At 39.7% G+C, this 16594-nt stretch overlaps 1 protein-coding gene across 3 annotated transcripts in view; it reads left to right on the top strand.

The window, feature by feature from the left end:
• NME7 (NME/NM23 family member 7) overlaps positions 1-16594 on the top strand; it is an 89738-nt gene that overhangs the window by 579 nt on the left and 72565 nt on the right. The window lies entirely within an intron of this gene.

The raw sequence follows: 16594 nt of genomic DNA, 5'->3' as shown, positions 1-16594 counted from the left end.
TTCCAATGATCCCCAGCCAGAATGGTTAATGGGTGATAATTATCATAATAATAAAACATCATTTCTGAATGGCCATACTTGATGCTTTCTGGTAGTTACAAAATTTAAACCCGTAAAATACAGCAGTATAATAAAACATAACATAAACACCTTTAAAAGTTAATAGATGAATTACTTATTTATTTTAAAATTGGCCCACTTATTCAGGATGCACTGGTCTCACAACATGATGATGATGTTCCATGCTGTCAAATAATCTAATTTAAGGTGACCCATGAATGAAAGTCCTTTAGAGCTCTTAGCCCTGATCTGCAGCACATCAGAGAGGAGAGCTTTTTCCTGCAACAAAGGCTTCCTTTCTAACTTTGCAGAATAACTTTGCAGTATTATCTCTGGTCACCTGCTGATTGGACAGGATTTTCCTTGCAGGGGAAAGTGGGCAGGACTAGGGAAGAAGCTGGCTGGCCAGACAGAAAATCTCCATGGGTTATACCCAGCTCATAGACTGGAAGTTTTTCATCCTTGATATTTGGAATAGTTTGATTGCACTCAGTGGGAAGTACATTTGACTATGCATATCGTTTGGCTGCCTAAATAATTTTTTCTTATCTCTCCTGGTTGCTACTATATTTCATCTTTCCTTTGGGCTTTTTGCATGATCTGCCCATATCCAGCACAGACTGTTTCCTTCTTAGTCTTTTGTCAGCTTTCTTTTCTGCTTTAAATCCTTTCTTAAAATAATCCTTCCTCACAAATCCTTACTCATTTCAGTGACAACTGTCTCCTTCCCATTTCTTTGGTATGTTTTTATCAATGTATTCCGTCTTCTTTTATATTTTGCACATCCATTTTACCTGCAATCTTTAAAACATTTTTCTTAGTGCTGTCATAGCACCAAAATTTGGAACCAGTGGCTGTCTAACTTACTTTCAGTTAATGGAATCCGAAGTGACAGCAGCCTTTTCACTTCTTAGGAGAAAAAGATTTCAGGAAAGATGTTTGAACTTTGAAAAAAACAAACATAATTTCCGGAGAACTACATGGAAAACTGAACAAGTAGCAGACAAAACACAGTGAAATTACCTGCAACAGATATAACTTTCAGGAAATATGGGTAAAGTGGGTAACAATTGTGTTTTGAATTGTTATACCAAAAAGTCTATTTAGCAAATTTCACCTTAGTAGAAGTCTTCTGTAAACTCTAAACTAGAAGCAATGGCTCCTCAGAGTACTCATTGCTAATGTCAGTCTAATGTTTAATAGCTGTGGTGCTGAATTTTTGAACCTTTAGGATAGGATCAGAGCTTAATCTAGACTAAATGGTGGAAGGCTTGGAACATGATTCTCTCTTTCCCGTGTCTCATAATAGAGATGTACCTAATACAGACTGGACCCTTTTGTGTGAAATAAGATTCTAGACTAGGTGGCTCTCCAACTTGGTATGTAGGACTGCTTAAGAAGCCTTGGCCTCTAGAAGACTGGATTTCAGAGAATTCAGCACAAGTGCAATCTGCACATTTAAGTGATCTGGTTAATTTGATCCTGAATTTGCAAGCTAAATATTTGTATCTCTGGCAACAGGGAAATAAAGGGAATTGACCAAAGAGGGATCCTTTTTTCAGCATTTAGAGAAAGGAATTCAGTGCCACTTCAGATTTGTGCAACCACGTGGCAAGAAGACAGTTCAGTGTTCATTCCAACTCTTAATTGTAAGGTCATGCTTCAGAGTCTGAATTATATGCATTCAAATTTTATTGATTGCTTTTTTGTTGTTTATCATTAGCATCTGATGTAAATATATTTCAAGTATTATCTCCTCTAGATAATAATCTTGTATACCAGAGTGGCCAGACTTGCTAAATGGAAGAGCCACATAGTAAATGTTAGATGTTTGAGAACCGTGGGTGCCTGCAGGTGGTGGCATCAGGCCAGCAAGTGGTAAGTGGGTGCTTCTGGGTGTCAGGTGGCAAGTGGTAAGCTGCAAAATAAACTTAGAGCCACATGTGGCTCACCAGACTTGGTTTGGCCACCCTGTCATATAGTTTCAAAGTACTGAGTGGGGAAAATCAGACATTTTCCATTGGCCATATTTTAGCAATGTCAACTAAGGATTAAGATTCTAACTATTCAAACGTTCATACATTTTTCTTGAAAATTATGTTTCTTTTACAACCTGCAACTTGGTCAGCCCGAAGAGAATTCTTCATCCCTGCATTGATTTCTCTCCCAGTCTTTTATATGATGGTGAAATAATCACATTGTTTTATACTAGGGTTGCAGAGTTTTAAAACTGTTTATATACACATTGCAAAATTTATTTATTTAAAACATTAATACCTTGTTTATACCAAAGGACTTCATTTATAACAAGGATGGCGTTACAATAAGTAGCACAAATACACAGAATATAAATGTGTGATAAAGGCCAACCATTAAAACAACATTAAACTTTTAAAATATTGGGAAAGTAAATAAAGCATTGGCACCAGGCATACCTCTCTGGGGAGCAGGTTCCGAAGCTGGTGTGCTACCATGGAAAAGGTTCTTCTCTGGATAGCCACTCTTCTAATCTCCTTCAAAGAGGGCTCCTGAAGGAACTCAGAAGAGCATCTTAGGACTTGGGCAGGTGTATACTGAAAGAGATGCTCCTCCAAAGATCCAGGCCCTAAACCATGCAGGGCTTTATACATCGTAGTGAACACATTAACTTGGTCCCGGACTTCAGTGGTAGCCAGTGCACATGGTGCAGAACCAGTGTTATGTAAGCAAGCATGCCAGCCCCTGTCAAAAGCCTGGGTGCTCTAGTTGGAACCAACTGAAGTATCCTGACTGTCTTAAAGGGCAGCTCCACATAGAGTGTGTTACAGTAGTCCAACTGAGGGGTGGAAAGTGGAAGGTAGATACTCTGAACTTCTGAAGTGCAAGTTAGACATTTTACTGAGCAAAATGTATGTGTTTGAAGCATTGGCTTGGCATCTGGAAAATAAATGGATTCATGTTAGAGTTTTCAGAGGAGTATATAGTACTTCGCATTTGCTGTAAATCTATTAAAAGAACATGGAATGATATACAATTTTTCTTCATTTGTTTACTCTTTTAAGAAATAAACATCTCAATTGCATGTTATTGTATACATCCATGGTTAGACATATGGAATACATCTTTGGAAGTTATTTTGTTACATTTGGTGACTGTTGAAAGATATCTCAGCTTGAGTCTTTGTTGGAGGTGCTCTTATATTGTAAGCCATCCAGAGACGACAGTGATGGACGGCCTATAAATGCCCTAAATAAATTAATATAATATAATATAAAAAATAGTAGCCTTGTCAGTGTTTAATAGCAGTACAAAGATTGTCAGCTGGCCAGTTTAAAGGTAGCCAGCTGGCAATCTTCTCTCTCCTTCGTTGTAATCTTTTGTGGGCTTTTTTATATCATCATCTCCAGGTTCCCTGGTGTACAATTTACACTTCCATCATGCACAAAATGGATTTATATGAAAAGTGGACTGTGATTGTTCTTTAAGGTTATTTCTCTTCCCTGAAAGATGGCTCTTCAGTTACAACTGATAAAATTACAAACTGTGCTCTTAATATCTCTGGTTGAATTTCCTTGATGTAAGCAGCCTTGAGAATGGTCTCTTACCTAATCAAGAGCAGAATTACTTTTTACTGCAAATAAATTTGCCTAGATAAAAATAAGATTAAAAGAGTATCCATTGGTGAAGGAATTACTTGACAGCTTGGAAACTTTAAGAAAGCAGGCAACCTGTAACAATACAATGCAGTCATTTTCTATAATGCTGTCACAACTGCTAAACTATTTATTTTGGAGTATATTATTATCCTCTTTAGATGGAAAATAAAGTGGATGCTTACCTCTTTCTTAGATTGTTTTTTCAACTGAATACATGGAGATATTCTGGGAAATTTCAGGAAGTTTCTTCTGTTATTTTTCTAGCCATTAGCATTTGCTACTTAAGTGTTTAAGACTGACAGTGATGTGGCTAATCACAATCTTGCTTATAAGTAAACTCTGCCCTCCCTGTGCATCTTTCTTGCACTTCCTGTGCAGCTTTTTAAAAGCCAAATCATGAGGTTTTTTGCCATGCTGTGGTAAATTTCAGAGAATCGTAGAATAGTAGAGTTGGAAGGAGCCAGAGGACCATCAAGTCCAACCCCTTGTTCAGTGCAGGACTCCAGTTTAAACTATCCTCTCCAATGGCTGACCAGTTGCCATTGAAAGTCTCTAGTGCATCTTGAAAGTCTCTAGTGTTGGAGAGCCCACAACCTCCCTAGATAATTGGTTCCATGGTTGTACTACTGTAACTGTCAGGAAATGTTTCCTGAGATCTAGCTGGAACTTGGCTTCCTGTAACTTGATCCTGTTATTCTGTTGCATGCACTCTGGGATAATGGAGAAGAGATCATGTCCTTTTTGTGACAGCCTTTCAAGTACTTGTAGAATGCTATCCTATCTCCCCTCAGTCTTCTTTTATTGACAAGAGAAGATTTGATGGAGCTTTAAATGCTCCATCAATACAATTAGTCATGACATGACATGAATATTTTCAGTTGGGGTGACTTTGGAACAAAACAAAATTCCTGAATCCAAGACCTATATGTCAGAGCAAAGAGGCAAACTCTGCCTAAGCTGAGCGATGAACCAAGTTACCCCAGGGATAATGGCACCATCTTCTTCTAGAGTCCCCATTGACCAGAGGGTTTATAACCTCTATATTGGATCATGACACCCAAATTACTGCCACCGCTATTAAAGGTTCATTTGATCAATGATTCAAGTCCTGTGTGATCTGAGTTCAGACCCATTCCACACATACTACATGTTGACTCAGATTCAGCTTGTGATCTACAATAATTCCAAGATTCTTATTTGCAATATTGATGAGCAAGTATTCCTCATTTTGTAGCAATACATTTGGTTTCTTTTTCCTAGGTGCAGAACTTGGCATTTGAATTCCATTCTATTGTATTCAGCTCAGCATTCCAACCTATCAATATCACCTTGAATCTTCTTTCTGTTTTGTAGGGTATTAGCTATCCTACCCAGTTTTGTGTCATCTGCAAATTTTATAGATGTTTGCTGCACTTCTTCATCCATATCATTAATAAAATGTTGATACCCCACTTGTTACCTCTCCCCAGTTTGAGAAGGTGCCATTGATGAGTGCTTTTTGAGTTTGATTCTATAGCCCATTGTGGAGTCACCTGATCATTGTTCCATATAATAGGCACATCATCAAAAGCTTTGCTGAAGTCAAAATATACGGCGCATTGCATTCCTACAGTCTATCAGGAAGATTACCTAATCAAAAAATTGAAATCAGATTAGTCTTGTCAGGAATTATTCTTGAGAATCCATGTTGACTTCTAGCAAACAGTGCATTGTTTTGAAGGTGTTTGCAGACTGCTTTATAAACTGCTCCAGAATTTTCCCAGGGACTGATGTTAGACTGATGGTCTAGGTTCTTGGTTTTTCCCTACTTGACAACAGGAACAACATTTGCCCATCTCCAGTCATCTGGCATTTCCTCTGTCCTCCATGATTTTTCAGGGAGGCAGCATGAAAGTAGCAGGCAGGGAATACAGCTCTGTGCTTTCTGGAAGTTATCTGCCCTTTGATAAGTAGATAACTGAAGCTTGTGGTTTCAAGTTTTAGCCTGTAATTCCATGTATATTTAAACAATTGTATGCCCCACTGAGCACAGTGGGTCATGTAGCTGAATAAACTAGCAGAGACTGGTCAGTCCTGGATTCTCCTGCATATTGCTGGATGTGTTGCTGTTGTGCCATATACACTACACTCTACACTACACTCTACACTTGATTTTTGACAAGCCCAGGCATCCCATGTCTCAGGATCTTCCCTGAATTTGAAAGATGCTAGGTTCAAAATTGAGAAAGGAGTTCGACAAGGCTGTATAGTGTCGCCCTGTCTATTTAACTTATATGCAGAGCACATCATGAGAAAGGCGGAGCTAGATGAATCACCAGTTGGAATTAAGAAATATCAACAACCTCAGATATGCAGATGATACCACTCTCATGGCAGAAAGTGAAGAGGAACTAAAGAGCCTCTTGATGCGGGTGAAGGAGGAGAGTGCAAAAGTAGGCTTGCAACTCAACATTAAGAAAACTAAGATCATGGCATCCGGTCCTCTCACTTCCTGGAAAATAGATGGGGAAGAAATGGAGGTAGTGACAGATTTTCTTTTCCTGGGCTCCAAGATCACCGCAGACAGGGAATGCAGCCAAGAAATTAAAAGACGCTCCTTGGGAGGAAAGCTATGGCAAATCTAGACAGCATACTAAAAAGCAGAGACATCACCCTGCCAACAAAAGTGCGTATAGTCAAGGCTATGGTTTTCCCAGTTGCAATGTATGACTGTGAAAGCTGGACCATAAGGAAGGCTGAGCACCAAAGGATTGAGGCCTTTGAATTGTGGTGCTGGAGGAGACTCCTGCGGGTCCCTTGGACCACAAGGCAATCTAACCGGTCAGTCCTAGAGGAGATTAACCCTGACTGCTCTTTAGAAGACCAGATAGTGAAGATGAAACTCAAATACTTTGGCCACCTAATGAGAAGGAAGAACTCCCTGGAGAAGAGTCTAATGTTGGGAACAATAGATGGCAAAAGAAGAAGGGGACGGCAGAGGATGAGGTGGCTAGATGGAGTCACTGAGGCAGTTGGTATGAGCTTAGGTGGACTCCGGGGGATGGTGGAGGACAGGAAGCCCTGGAGGAGTGTTGTCCATAGGGTCGCGCTGGGTCGGACACAACTTTGCGACTAACAACAACAACAGATTGTGCCTCAAATGCTTAACTATGTGCTTATGTTTAAATATACTTGTGGTGGGTTATTTGCCTGGAAATTTTTATTTGTCTTTTATATAGTTTATTATAATATTCCTGCCCACATGCATAATAAAGATAACAAGGAATGATGAATAAATACAATGTCTTCAGTTTGAATCTTGAAATTAAATGATATGATCAGTTTAAAACACTAGGAGGAGCACTTTACCTTCACAGATTTGGCCTGGAAGGTGGCATTTAAAGAGTGGGTGTTTCCAGTTGCTCTTCATGGCTTCTTCAGACAAACTATATTTGAACCATTGTATATATGTCTGTTCTTAGAGCTGCAGTGTACATTGAAAAAGATAATAGCTGATGTGCATGTGAAAAAATTCTAGGTGAGCAAGTCTAAGTGATTAGAAATTAATTGCTGCGTTTCTGCTTTAATTCCAGTAGTATGGAGCAGGTCATAGTTCAGTGGTAGAGTACAAGCTTTATATGCAGGTTGTCCCAGTTTCAGTTCCTAATATTTCTATTTATAAGGATCAGGTAGCTGTTAGTGGCAGCTAGAGAGCCACAGTTAATCAGAGGAGTAGTGTAGTAGAATTCTACAGTCCGGATACTTCAGATGGTGCAAAATAGAGCAGCCAGGTTGCTGATGAGGACCAGGCGTTATTCTCATATAACCCCAGTCCTCTACCAGCTTCACTGGCTTCCCATCGAAGTCCGGGCTTAATTCAAGGTGTTGGTAATTACTTATAAAGCCCTTAACAGCTTGGAACCCAGATACCTAAAGGAACGCCTGTGGCCATATTTTCCTTCCTGCCCCTTGAGATCGGCAGCAGAGGCTCTCCTCCGGGAGCCTTCTGTGAGAGATATCAGGAAGCAAAGTACCCGGAGGGGGGCTTTCTCTGCGGTGGCGCCCCATCTGTGGAATGCGCTCCCCAGAGAGGTCTGCCTGGCGCCGTCGTTATTTGTTTTTCAGCGCCAGGCCAAGACCTTTTTATTCAAACAGTATTTTAATAATGTTTAGTATTTATATATTTTAATTGTGCAGCCAGTGTGTTTCCAGGTTTTAATTGTAATTGTTATTGTCTTATTTATTTATTTCTGTGAGTTGTCCCGAGGCTATGTAACAAGGGGACAGCATATAAAAACTTTAAATAAATAAATAAATAAATAAATAAATAAATAAATAAATAACTGGATTTTAGTGTTGCTCTGGAAATATTAAGTATGCTCTAACCCATGGCAGTATTTGTGACATAAACAATTTAGAGTAACATCTTAGGTTTTGGCTGAAAGGAAATTTATTATCTAAATTTCAAAGGGAATATTAGTGAGGAAAATTTTGTTAGCTGATCTGAATTACTAATGTTTACTGTGCAAATTTTGTGCACAGCTACTCAGAAGCAAATCCTGTTGTATCTAATGGGACATACTCCTCAGAAGATTTGTATGTAATTGCATCTGAATAAAGCAATCCTACCACATCTAGCTGAAATATCTGAGGGTAGAGGAGCTGCCTCATCTAAAGTTCTTCTGGTCTCATTCCTGCAGGGCAGAAGGGTAGGGAGGAATGGTGATTTTGCTGTCTTCCCCACTCCTCTTTTCTGGCTATTTTCAAAAATCCTTACATTGGTTTTGATTGGAAGGAATTAATTTATATCAATTTCAGGGCTGAAATAAACATGCTGCTGGTTTGGGAGGATTTACAGCCACTCCTGAATCAGCCCTGACCAATGCCTTCCCTCCATTGCAATAGCACTACCTGTGGAGGTTTCCACAGCAGCTAGGAGAGGTTAGGAGAGGATTCTGAAGACTAAACTTCCTCTCCGAGGATGGATCTCTATTTCCATCCTTAGAGGTGGAGATCTGATATATCTCATGCCCCCTGGGAAGGTGTTCTAGTAACCATATGATTTCCATCTTGATTATGCTTTCCTATATATGAATTTATTTCTAGAATTTATATTGTACCTGCCATTTTGAATCCCCCTGCTTCTCCATAACGTATCATATTACACAATATTAAATACAAGACTTTTTCACTTTTGAACCCCCTCCCCCACAAATCCCTGCATACCTTTGTTCAATATTAACTTGATATCTGCCTTTATAGTAGAGGATTTATGAGTATGTCATCGAACATAGTTTGTGCTGACTGAAATCTGTATTCAGCTAAATTGCCCAAGAGTTAATATTTTACACAACACGAGGTAAAAAGAAGTGCTTCAACTTTAATGACAGACTTGGTAGGAGACTATTTGGTTAAACTATAGTACACAGTGAATGCTGGCTCAAAATGTTCCCAGCTGTGAAGGAGAAAGGGATTGGTCGAGCTCTTAGCCTTCTGTGTAGTAAGGCAATAAATTTTTAATAGGCCACAATATTCTCAGAATGTTCAAGGTAAATGCCAAGCATATGCTCTTTGGAGCCGCCTTTCAAAGTATTTGGTGCTAACGCGCACTGGTATCAGCTGGCTTAAGGTCACTTTTCACCTGCAGTGCAGTTCCGGGAGAGGCCATGTGTATGCGAACTACTTGGAAAAGGATGAGATGGGGGAAATGACGGTGGCATAGTGGACAGACTGCTGAACTTAGATGCTCAGTTCAAATCCTCATTCATATATACTCCATGCATGTTGCCCTCAACTGCAGCTGTTTTTAGATGGGCATAAAATGCTCTTTTGCTCCAACCTGGTTGTAATTAATGTTGCGAGGCTGGATTTTTAAACTACCACTGTTAATTATGTTAGGTTTTATGGAATGCTGGTCTGACTTTGGATTCTTTTATGCTACTGTTTTAAATCGGATTGTTTTATATGTGTGTTTTATATTTTAGCATTGTTTTCATGTTATCTGTACTTGACAGGGCTTTTCTTCCCTAAAGGGTAGTATTGAAATAACTGAAATACAGGCAGTTCTTGAGTTACAAATGTCCAAGTTAAGAACAACCCTTACATACAAACTAACTACCATAAAACCTATTAATTTTTTAAAAATACTGCAGAAAATCATCATCACCAAAGAGTGAAAGGAAGTGAAAGAGGAGAGAGGGAAGTCTCCAAAGCATGCCTTCCTGCCTTGTCCATCCTGGGAGGAAAATCTCTCTGGCATCTCCTTGCTGCAAGGAGGAGGCACTGATGAGTTGGGGTGGGGCAGGAGCCCAGAGATATTTGTGGTTTTTCGGCTTTCAGGGGTGTCCTGATCCCCTAACCCCTGCAGGTGTGGAAAGCCAAGTATATATGATCCAACTTACATACAAATTCAACTTAAATACGAATCTCTGTTTTCTTGAGAATGGCACTTGCTCATAACTTGGGGGACTGACTGTAAATAAATTTGGAAATATAAGTATGATTCATAATTTTATTGTGACATGAGATTTGAAGTAGGTAAAAATTAAGGATAGAAGGAGTGGGCCCAGTTGCAACAAATAAATTGTTTAAGCCATGGGGTATCAGGGCTAAGTGGCCCCAAGCACTGTCTGCCATTAGCTTGTCACTTCTGCTTTCAGCTATCAACACAATTCCTGTGTTGTTTCTGTGACAGTCAAACCCAGAAACTCTGGGTTGTTTAGGGGATAAAACCTAGAATAAGCCTATGATTTGTTGTTTAATTCTAAATAACTGAAGTTTTCAGGTTCAGATGTCATAATAACCATAATGGGGATGGGAAAGTGGGTCCTGGATTGTTAAGTGAAAACAGAACAATGAACATGTCAATGAACAATGAACCAAGTTAGGTGTTCAGCATTACAGTAGGTGATTTGTGGATGTTTCCTTTCGAACACCTGGTGCTCTAATAGTTGAATTTGTATTTTTCAGTCCCAAATACTTGTGAAGCGACAAAAAAACTAGATGAGGGGATTTCAGTATGTATTTGAACTCATTTCAATGCACCATTTTCTAGCTGTGGTTGACACCGCCCCATTTTAATTTTTTAAATGCTTTTTGGTGCTGGTCAACATTTTTTGTGGAACTTTCACCCTCTATTAGGGTTAGGGAGTGAACCAGGGTAGGGTTAGGGCAGTGGTGTTGGACCTATGGCATGCGTGCTACAGCGGGCACGCAGAGCCTTCACTGTCAGCATGTGAGCCATGTCACCCCAGCATCTCCCCAGCAGCTGAGCATTGAATAACAGTGCACATAGAGGCCATGAGCTTGCTCGGAAAGGAGTAGTAGCGCCAGGCGATTACATCATGAGCCGTGACTCATTAGCTGTGACTTGTCCGAGCTTTTGCATGGCCGGTCAATGCACTGCCAAGGAGATATATATATATATTTGCTTGGACTGGCTGTGAGTTGTTTTTTCTAAACTAAAATGTCAGTTTTCAGGTTTTATTGTAGTGTTGGCACTTTGCGATAAATAAGTGGGTTTTGGGTTGCAGTTTGAGCACTCCGTCTCTAAAAGGTTCACTGTTCTAGGGGAACAATTTTCAAGATAGTTTGTGCACTATTGCAACAACCAAATTGTGCACAGTTGTTCTGATGTGAGTGTTGTCCCTGTGTGGACACATCACTTTGCCTGCTTTATGTCATTGCAACTCCTGGTATAAAAGAGTTTTAATTTTACCTAAATATGGAAAATTGTACAGAGACAGTGTACTGCTATATTGGTGCTCTCTCTGTACGTGAAACTGTTTCCAAGATGTTACTAGTTCCAGAAACTTTCTGGCCAAGTAATTGCTTGAGAGGAAACTACATTATACTGAACCATCTAGTTCAGTGTCGTCTGTATAAAATTAGCAGTGTAACATTTTTTCATGCAATTGTATGTTTAGTATGTCACTCTGGTATATGTGTAGGAGGGGTTTTGTGTAGCGAGGTTTTACTGGACTCAGAAAATCATGTTGGAGCCCACTTGCAGCAACCGAGTTGTTTAGTACCCAGTGTTTGATAACTCATAAATGCTGCTTTGTCGCCTGGAGCTTCAAGTTTGATGTGAAGATAGACATCAGCATCAGCAGCAGAGATTCATTTTAAGTGAATGGGAACAGCTACAGTAAATAAAAGTTATTTGGGGAACAGACCTATTTCATCTCGCTACCAACGGAAGTATATCTGTTGTTGTCACAACTCTGGAATCCCCCACCCATCCCTGAGGTACACTTGGCACCAGTCTTGACATGCTAAGGCATATGTGTTTGTCTGCACATTTATTCATGGTCAAGTAATATGACTGGATCTCTGTTGTGTATTTTTTAATATGCTGAGTATTTATTTATTGCATTTCTATACTGTGCAATAGCAGTAGCAGATTTTATTAGATATGTTATATTTTCTTTTAATATTGTTTGTCATATTGTTAAATATTGCCACTTGCCATGGATTTTTTTTTAAAAAGAGAGGTACAGTAGCAATAAAAATAAGTTAATTAAATACTCTGCTTTTTTCCTTTGAGGGTTGAAAAATCAATTGCTCACTATAAGTGTTTTCAAGACTGAATTCTGGTGGAATTTGGCTAGTTCCTAAATTTCCATCTTGCCAGTTACTTAGAGATCACCAACCTGATCTTCAGTTCACACCTTTTCTAAACACCAGAAGTTATATTGTCAGTGGGAAGACTCAGAGCTGGGAGCCAATGCTTAGAGATTTCTTTATGTAAATTATCAGTTTACCTTCAAAGCTGCTGTTTTTGTAATTGCCAAGTGAACTAGCATTGAAGGGGATCAGACCCCAAGGGTTCCACTTTGCTGCATTACGCATACACTGCCTTTATTCTAGACATTTCTGGTAAATACTGTTCCATCACTTTAATTTGGGGATTCTTGAGGCATGTAGGTGGTTGAGCTACTTTGTGCACAATTACACAGCATGTCAAGTACAAAGGTAGGAAGAGAATTTGGGAGTACTGGTGCTTGCCTTGCTTTCTGCTTTCTTTTGTTGTTTCTTTTGCTTAACAACTGAAGGCTTGCACAATAAGCCTATAATAGTTCTTTTCTTTCTTTTACTTCTAAATACTTGTTGTAGTAGATGAAGGCTTAATTCTGTGCACTGCTTTAGTATTTACTGTAGCAGTAGTCTTCTGAATATATTTCTATAAACTAAAAGTTCAAGTTCTTTTTCTCCCTTAACGTTAATTATTTGGGGTATGAGCTTCACACAGGGTGAGTACCTCTTGAACACAAGCAAAATTCCCATTCAACAGACTTCTGTTTCTCTGCTTTTCCCATTTTATTTATTGAGTTGTATGGGGATTGATCTGTGGATGGCTGCTGTACCTGTTGGGAGCGATTATATCTTTTTGGCATTTGGATGACTGGACCTGGTAGTAATCTGAGACCTGGCAACCAGTTTGTCATGTACAGATTCCTAACTGAATAAGGTTGGACTTACAGCCTCACCTGATTCTTGTAGACCTGTTCAGTACAGAAGTATTTCATTCTGTCATCTCACACCTAGGTATACGAGAGGATCACTTGTGTCCTTGACATGTATTTGTTAGATGCTTTCATTTGCTATCTAGAGCACGAACTGGAATACCAGGAAAATATATTACGAAAGTAATCAAACACGGCACAACAATGGCTTGAAAAACTAACATGTGATGGTGGCAGCGCTTTTTATTAAATCACCTTTGAGCACCCTTATAAACTAAACAGCAATCTAAATATTAATTAATTTCGTGATATTGACATTCATCTGATACTTAGTTTTGAAAAGTAAAACGCCTGCTATAATCCTTTATTGGGAGTAAGTCCCATAGAATTAAATGAAATTGAGTTCTTAGTTGATAAATATAGCAGGGCAGCCAGACTTGCTCAACAGAAGAGCCACATACTGTAAATGCTCAACAGAAGAGCCATAAGCAGGCGCCTGCAAGGTTGTGGAAACAGGTGGCAAGTGGCAAGCAGGTGCCTTCAGGCGGCAGAGGATGGAGAGTGGCAAAATAAATTCAAAGAGCCACATGAGGCTTCTGATATATAGGATTGTATTCATTGAGGAACAAACCCCATTTAACAGACCAAACAGGCATAGGATTGTGCTGTTGCCATGGTTTTACTACTGAAGGCTAGTAGTAATTACTTTTTGGCATCCTAAGCAGTTTAGTTCAATAACATTATAAGGCTAGGCAGTTACACTTCTTTTCCAGTATCATATCTTTTCCTGTGCTTGCTTTAATATAATCATCTGGAGTGGTGAAGGTGACTATTTTTCAGCATAGTATTGCGCTGAAGCAATGACTGTACTGCTTTTTTGTATTGAAAGGCACTGTAGAAGTATATGGTAGGCTGAAAAATGGATTTTATTCTACTTGTGTTTATGTATAAGTTGTATATATGCCTTATTAGATTTCAAAAGTATTTTTATGGGGGAGGAGACAAATCAAGGCAGCTATCAGATACATCTAAATACATGTTAGACTGAGTGTAAATACATCAAAATAAAAGTAACAAATGCAAGAAAACACCAGGAAAGAGCACCAACAAAAATACAAAAAATATAAAAGAGAAAGATCAGTTAACCATCGCAACAGCAGGGAAGCTGGAAATATCACAGACTAATAATTCACCACTGCCAAGGCTAATCTATAAAATGAACTACTTTCTGGGAAAATAAGGCCAGCCTGACTTCCTCTAGTAAGGTGTTCTGTAGTCTTGATAGCACCAGTTAAAAGACCCAGTTACATGGTAACCTGCTATGTTTCATTTTGCAGGGGATCATGGAACAGGACCTCAGATATGGGACAGAGTATGGGGGGACATATGGGAGTACCAAGGTACCAAGGCTCCACAGCATTTTGTCATTTATTTCATCTGAGCCATTCATGACAAACATGGGTGACCCTGGCTAGGTTTTTTTTTCTGCTGCTGCTCATGGCTGCATATTAGGTGTGGAGGGGTTAAACCTACACAAGTGTATCTCTCTGTGTGCCAGCTTTCTCTGGAATTGGAATCCTGCTTTTAATCAGGATAGTGATTCTTTTTGACTGCTACTCCTTTCTTTACTGAGCAATTGACAGTTTAGTATTAGCCTATATTTAAATGAATTTACGTCCTTCATGGATCACTGCCTTGTCATGGTGAAGGGGCTTGCGTAGCTCAATGAAGCTATGAACTATGCTGTGCAGGGGCACCCAAGATGGACAGGTAATAGCAGAGAGCCCTGACAAAACGTGATCCACTGGAGAAGGAAGTGTCAACCCACTCCAGTATCTTTGCCATGAAAACCCCATGGACAGTACCAAAAGGCAAAAAGACATGACGTCAGAAGATGAGCCCCTCAGGTCAGAAGGTGTCCAATATGCTACTGGGGAAGAGTGGAGGGCTAGTACTAGTAGTGCCAGAAAGAATGAAGCGACTGGGTCAAAGCTGAAAGGACACTCAGTTGCCGATGTATCTGGTGGTGAAAGGAAAGTCCGATTCTGCAAAGATCTATACTCCATAGGAACCTGGAATGTAAGATCCATGAATCAAGGCAAGCTGGATGTGGTCAGGCAAGAGATGACAAGACTGAACATCGACATTTTAGGAATAGGTAAACTAAAATGGACAGGAATGGGTGAATTTAATTCAGATGAACATCAGGTATACTACTGCGGACAAGAATCCCTCAGAAGAAATGGAGTAGCCTTCATAGTCAATAAAAGAGTAGGAAAAGCAGTACTGGGATACAATCTCCAAAATGACAGAATGATCTCCGTTCGAATCCAAGGCAAACCATTCAACATCACAGTAGTCTAAGTCTTTGCCTCAACCACTGGTGCTGAAGAGGCTGAAGTTGACCAGTTCTATGAAGGCCTACAACACCTTCTAGAATTTACGCCCAAAAATGATGTCCTTATCATCCTGGGTGATTGGAATGCTAAAGTAGGAAGTCAAAAGATAACTGGAATAACAGGCAAGTTTGGCCTTGGAGTACAAAATGAAGCAGGGCACAGGCTGGTAGAATTTTGTCAAGAGAATATGATGGTCATAGCAAACACTCTTTTCCAACAACCCAAGAGACGACTCTACACATGGACATCACCAGACAGTCAGCACAGAAATCAGATTGACTATGTGCTCTGCAGCCAAAGATAGGGAAGCTCTATACAGTCAGTAAAAACTAGACCAGGAGATGACTGTCTCAGATCATGAGCTTCTCGTTGCAAAATTTAGGCTTAAATTGAAGAAAGTAGGGAAAAGCGCTAGGCCACTCAGGTATAACCTAAATCATATCCCTGAATTAGATCTGATAGACAGAGTGCCTGAAGAACTCTGGACGGAGGTTCGCGACATTGTACAAGAGGTAGCAACTAAAACCATCCCAAAGAAAAAGAAATTCAAGAAAGAAAAATGGCTGACTGAGGAAGCTTTACAAATAGCTGAGGAAAGAAGGGAAGCGAAAGGCAAGGGAGAAAGGGAAAGATACACCCAATTGAGTGCAGAATTCCAGAGAATAGCTAGAAGAGATAAGAATGCTATCTTAAATGAACAGTGCAAAGAAATAGAAGAAAACAATAGAATAGGGAGGACCAGAGATCTTTTCAAGAAAATTCAAGATATGAAGGGAAAGTTTCATGCAAAGATAGGCATGATAAAGGACCAAAATGGCAGGGACCTAACAGAGGCAGAAGGGATTAAGAAGAGGTGGCAAGATTACACAGAAGAACTATACAAGAAAGAGCTTAACGTCCCTGATAACCACAATGGGGTGGTCACTGACCTCAAGCCAGACATCCTGAAATGTGAAGTCAAATGGGCCTTAGGAAGTCTGAGCAACAACAAAGCTAGTGGAGGTGACAGCATTCCAGCTGAACTATTCAAAATCTTAAAAGACGATGCAGTAAAAGT

This window comes from Varanus komodoensis, unplaced genomic scaffold, assembly GCF_004798865.1.
Source record: "Varanus komodoensis strain SLA01 unplaced genomic scaffold, ASM479886v1 scaffold4, whole genome shotgun sequence".
In the NCBI taxonomy this organism is placed as follows: domain Eukaryota; kingdom Metazoa; phylum Chordata; class Lepidosauria; order Squamata; family Varanidae; genus Varanus; species Varanus komodoensis.
Note: the sequence above shows the minus strand (reverse complement) of the source record. Positions and strands in the feature narration are given on the sequence as shown.